The sequence below is a fragment of the Nuphar pumila genome, chromosome 17, assembly GCF_984573655.1.
Source record: "Nuphar pumila chromosome 17, dmNupPumi1.hap1.1, whole genome shotgun sequence".
In the NCBI taxonomy this organism is placed as follows: Eukaryota; Viridiplantae; Streptophyta; class Magnoliopsida; order Nymphaeales; family Nymphaeaceae; genus Nuphar; species Nuphar pumila.
Genome location: NC_143265.1, coordinates 59593285 through 59599431, shown reverse-complemented (window position 1 = coordinate 59599431; position 6147 = coordinate 59593285). Strand labels below are relative to the sequence as shown.

Sequence of the window (6147 nt, the reverse complement as noted above, 5' to 3'; positions counted from 1 at the left end):
GCTACGGCTTACCTCACCAAACTTCTTGGGAACCAATAGATCATGACCTGATGATTTTTCATATAGTCCTCACATTTAGATACAATGTCAGGTGGTTTTTCAAATTTCTTGATCCATTGAACTTGATAAACTTCTTAAGCAGTGCTAGAGTTTCATTTTCCCCATATAAGATAAAATCTCGACCTTTCCCCTTTGGCACTTCAAAGCTGACGACCCGATCATCATGATCATTGGATTGGGGTGCTTGGATACGAACCCGGGGGACTAGACTGGACTAGACTTTCTGGCTAATGAATAACCTAAACTAGGGGGGCGCTCTTTCTAATCTACTTTTGATATGCCTGTTGTTTTTGTTGAAGGGTTTGGAGTTTAGACTCATTCTCCATGAATTTCCATTGGATCATCATCCTTAGAGCAGTGTTCTTATCTTACAGATCCTGATAAGTTGGCTTGCTTGTGGACACGAACATAACGGCATTTTCCTTATGAGAGGGTTGTGTGACAAAATGGGTCTCATGAACCATCTTCTTCAGGATCTATCTCTACACCTTTCGAATGATCCAGGTTTTCATTTGATTGAGATGGTAACTCTAGTACCCTTGGACTATTTGAATCATCTACTAGATCTTGGGTATTTTTTCCCATGGCAGCTAATTGGAGCCTAGTGACATGCCATGTCCAGTTTGAGCAGGTCTACCAGTCGCACCTTTGGGTTTTTGATCCAAATGACTCACATTCAAATCTGTCTTTTATGGGTAGGATTCTTGGGTAGATTTTTTTTGGGATCTTTCTTCGAATCCTTAGACCTCCGTATGGGTCTCTAACACAAGCAAGAGTCCAAACAATTCATTTTGCACACAAGATTGGATTTTAAAAATGAACTTCCTAGGTCGCCTCAAATGCTCGATGAATTGATTGAGGTCACTTCTTGAGTTCTACTGGGTTAAAGCTCTCTTTCATGTCTACCACAGATATACTAAAGCTTATGTCTACAATACGTGTGAATAGAGATCGGACTTGGTCCACTTCCAATAGTATGGGTGGGGGGACTTAAAGATCCAAATAATGGGAATTAGATAGGGTTTTAAAAAATCCACACACAAAAAACAAGAGGCTCTACAATCAAAGTCAAGAGATTGAGAATAAATCAAGAAAGAATATAGACAAAGCAAGCAAGGCCTCAATCAAAATGTAAACCCAACCTATTAGAAGTTTAACTTTCCTTAAATACTACGTGTCATGTGATTTTCAAACAAGTGTTTCTAAATTCTCAAGTGATTTCTTTGATAAATTTCTAAAATGCCAGAAAGGCAAGTAGCACACAACTTTTTTTTAGACCAAGGATTTTAAAAAAGGAAATTAGTTTTTGAATGAAAACTTTCCTTTCACGACTAAAGAAAGTTGTGGATCAAAGTTGATCTTAGGAAAGTGGGCCCATTATAGGACTTTCCTAGATCGAAACATGTTTTCCAAATTGGGAATAGATTTCACACCACATTAAGAAGGAATCACAGAAAATGCTAAAAAATGAAAGTTATCAAGCTATGAAACAAAGTTCATTCGTCGCTAAAATCATTGGATTGTAGTGGATAATTGTTGGATTCCGTTTACAAAAAGTGGACAATTGTAGAAACTTTTTTTGCAATCCAGAAACAAACAACAAACTGGTCACTATCGTTTCACGCCAAATAAAAATAGAATCTAACGAAACTCTAGAAAGAATAGAGAAAGCCATCTCTCTGATATTTCAAATGACACCTGACACTCCAATAAATGACAAGGGACAAAGATATGCCCATGTTTATGCACCTAAAAACCAAAAAATACAGGCAATCAAATGTATACATGCAACAAAAACAACAACAACAACTACGCCTTCATCCCAAAACAATTGGGGTCAGCGATATGAACCAAAAAAGAAATTCATTTTGGGTCTTCCACATGAATCCTTTTCCTCCAATCATTTCTATCCAACGCCATGTCCTCGGTGAGGTTCAAAGCATTCATATCCTTTCCTATCATCTCCATCCAAGTCTTCCTAGGCCTACCCCGACCTCTTTTAACTAATATATTTTCCCATTTCTCCAACCTTCTAACTGGAGCATCATTAGGCCTTCGCCGAATATGTCCAAACCACCGTAAACGATTCTCTCGCATCTTATTTTCAATGGGTGCAACACCTACCTTCTTACGTATCTCTTCGTTCCGAATCTTATCTTTTATTGTATTTCCACACATCCATCTAAGCATCCGCATCTCAGCTACACTCATTTTTTGAATATGATGTCTCTTGGCAGCCCAACATTCCGTACCATATAGTAAAGCGGGTCTAATAGTCGTCCTATAAAACTTTCCCTTCAACCGCAATGGCATTCTACGATCGCACAGCACTCCAGTAGCACTTTTCCATTTCATCCACCCAACCTTTATCCTATGATTTACATCTCCATCAATTTCTCCATACTTTTGAATGATGGATCCCAAATATTTGAAATAATCATTCACCGGTATATCTTGCTCACCAAGCTTCACTACACTCCCATCACTACTTCGTTGCTTACTAAACCGACATTCCATATATTCAGTCTTACTCTTACTCAACTTAAAACCTCTAGCTTCCAATGTCTGTCTCCATAATTCTAACTTAGCATTAACCCCAGCTCTAGACTCATCAATCAAAACAATATCATCAGCAAACAACATACACCACGGTACATTTTCTTGAATTGATCTCGTAAGCTCATCCATCACTATCGCAAATAGGAAAGGGCTTAAAGCAGATCCTTGATGTAACCCAACCGTTATCGGAAAATTGGTTGACACCCCTCCACAAGTGCGGACATTGGTTACTACTCCTTCATACATATCTTTAATTATACTAATGTACTTGAGAGAAACACCTTTCTTCATCATTGTCCACCAGAGAACGTCCCTAGGTACTCTATCGTATGCCTTCTCTAAATCAATAAAAACCATATGCAAATCTTTGTTCCTCTCTCTATATCTTTCAATAAGTTGTCTAAGAAGATGTATAGCTTCCATAGTTGATCTTCCAGGCATAAAACCAAATTGATTCTCCGATATCATGACAACCTTCCTCAACCTAGACTCAATCACCCTCTCCCAGAGTTTCATAGTATGACTCATGAGTTTTATACCACGATAGTTTGTGCAATCTTGTATATCACCCTTATTCTTATATAAAGGCACCAAAGTACTCTTCCTCCACTCATTAGGCATCTTATTTGTTCGCCAAATCAAGTTAAAAAGATTTGTCAACCATTCTAAACCTTTCTCTCCCAAGCATTTCCAAGCCTCGATAGGTATACCATCTGGGCCAACTGCCCTTCTTGATTTCATTTTCTTCAAAGCCTCTGCAATTTCTTTCTTTTGAATCTTGCGCATGAAGTCACGATTTATCTCATGAAAAGGAATGGAGAAGTCTCCAAGATCTTGAGCATGACTATCATTAAATAGCTTATCAAAATAATCTTTCCATCTCTCCTTAATCTCCTCATCTTTGACTAAAACCCTTTGCGTTTCATCTTTGATACATCTAACCATACCCAAATCCTTCGATTTCCTATCTCTCATCTTTGCAAGCCTATAAATATCCTTCTCGCCTTCTTTGGTATCCAACTTGTCATAAACCTCCTTATATACCTTAGCCCTCGCGTTTCGAACAACTTTTTTAGCTTCCTTCTTTGCTATCATATACTTCTCCAAATTCTCATTATCACGACTCTTACTTAGATTTCTATAACACTCTCTTTTAACCTTAATAGCTAATTTGACATCCTCATTCCACCATGATGTATCCTTACCTAGTGGTGCACCGCCTTTAGACTCACCCAATACCTCCTTAGCTACCTTTCTCATACCACCCGCTATCTTATTCCACATTGATTCTAAATCCTCCTCGAGACACCAATCAACTTCCTTAACTACCTGCTCTACAAACATTCCTTGTTTAGCTCCTTTCAGTGCCCACCACTTAATTCTAGGATCTATCCTATGTCTATCCCTCAATAGGTAGAACAAGTGTAATATACTAATTAAATCACATGTAAAGTCGAACCATGGTCATGATTGTCAAAGAAATAGGGGGGACAGGTATTCTAAGTTATCAGTAAAAGTCAAGCTTGGGTTCCCTTAAAAAGTCAAACCATGGCCATAATTGTTTAAAAATTATAAAAAACAAATATTCTAGGTCTTTTGTAAAAGTCAAACTTAGGTCACCTATGAAAGTCAGCAACATGGTCATGGTCATAGTTGTCCATGTATTATAAGAGAGAGAGATAAAGGGAAAATAGCAAAGGGCCGGAATGGATATGTATTTGAGTATCATTTTGAGTAGGGTATGGATATAGGTGTGCCATTTTTTATTTGGATAAGGTTCAGCCCAAATACTCTAACCCACCATATGGGAACATTATGAAAATACACCCCAAGTAGCTGGGTGTCAAGTACAGTTGACACCTCAGCCCATTAAGTGTCAACACAAGAATCAAAATAAATAAAATGGGGACTCCTTTAAGTAGTCGAGTATCTATGAACATGATTAGACCAAATACCAAGATAACACTTAGCACATTAGGTGTCAAAACCCTAGTGGGGCTAAAAAACTATAAATAGGGAGGGAGGGATACACTCTTCCCCATCATTTGTGATGCAGAAAAAAGGATGAGAGACTTAGAGGCAGTCCATAAAGAGAGAAAGAGATAGAAATGTAGTTCAAGGTTATATTTTTATTAATTAGGCTTTCTTAAATTAGCATTATATTTAGATAATTATTGTTTTGATAGTTAGAGGTTGGGAATTTTGTTAATTGGGATTTGTAAATATGTAGTTATGCCTTTCTATACATAGAGATATTTTCCTTGAGTTAAGTTTGAAAATAAGTTATAGTTGGATAATTAGGATTTAGTTGGTCATCAATTATTTTCTTGTAACTAGTCATAGTTCCATGTTTAAGTTAGATTTTTCAGAAATGAGTTTCATATTGGATATAATTGTAATTAAGCCTGTTATATGAAAATTTCCTTCTATGTAGATGATTTTAGCTAAAGCTTCTGAATTTAGATTACTTCTACTTTACATGTTTTAAAAGCTAGTGTTTGCTTAAGAAATTAATTAGAAATTAATAATGAAGAGCTCATCTTCTATATCCTTCTTAAATTATTGATTTTTATAAAACATAAATTTTACTATTATTAAATGCATATTAGCAACTTCTAAGATAAACTAGTTTTCTAAATTATTTTGAAAATTCATCATGATTTTTTATAAATTGCTTTATAAATAATTAACTACAACCCTTATGGATTCGATTATCTTTTTAATTGCACGCAAAAGTCTTGGTTAGTTTAATATTTTCTTTTTTTTAGTCTATTTGAAAGTGTTAACCAGAAAATCAGAATCAACATTAAAAACCAAATCTAAGTTCTATTTCAAATGATTTAAAAAACTTTGGTTCAAAAAGAATATTACCTATTGAATCAAAATATTTGTGTTTTAAAATGTCCATTCACATAAGTGTAAGTAGCATGATGGTCGGATGGTATATCGACCCTGGACAATCTTATTGGGGTTTACGGGCTCCTTTTGAATAGAGTAATCAGCTTATTTGGCTTATCATTGGGATTTATCAGCCTAATTGACTTAGTCATGAGAAATCAAATGGCCCTTTTTCATAATCAATGAAAAAGGTAGTGTCCAATAGGGAGTGGCTCATTGGAGTTTATTAAAGGAATACAAGATCTTTGTCTCCAAAAGATATCTAGTGGGTGGTAGAGCCCGCCACTACTAGTGTTATCGGTCCATTTGAAGTATGGAGGGATTTTATTGGCCTCAAATGAAGGCAAAAGGAAAACCAAGATAAAAGGGAAGAAAAGTTCAGATGAAGAGGAAACCAAGAAAAAGTCTCATCCAAAATACAAAAAGAAAGATGAAGAATTGGAGGAAATAAAGCAAAAAAATGAGGGATCTTGGGAATTCACTTTAATTAAGAATTTGAATCTTCAAGTTAAGGGTCAAGAGCCAAAGAAGACCTTCACTGTCAAAGATTTCTTCCATGGAGACAGAAGCAATGAAAAATGCTCTCAAAAAGTTAGAGTTCAATGAAATAGGAGAGCCCTACAATCACAT

The 6147-nt window shown here is 36.0% G+C and overlaps 1 long non-coding RNA gene across 1 annotated transcript in view; it reads right to left on the bottom strand.

Annotated features, from left to right (window-relative positions):
• Nucleotides 1-1612: 1612 nt before the first annotated feature.
• The window catches only part of LOC149812005 (uncharacterized), a 35044-nt gene continuing 30509 nt past the window's right edge, over nucleotides 1613-6147 (bottom strand). The window contains exon 4 of the long non-coding RNA XR_016428586.1: nucleotides 1613-1809. This is a non-coding gene — a long non-coding RNA (uncharacterized LOC149812005). The remainder of the gene's footprint in view (nucleotides 1810-6147) is intronic.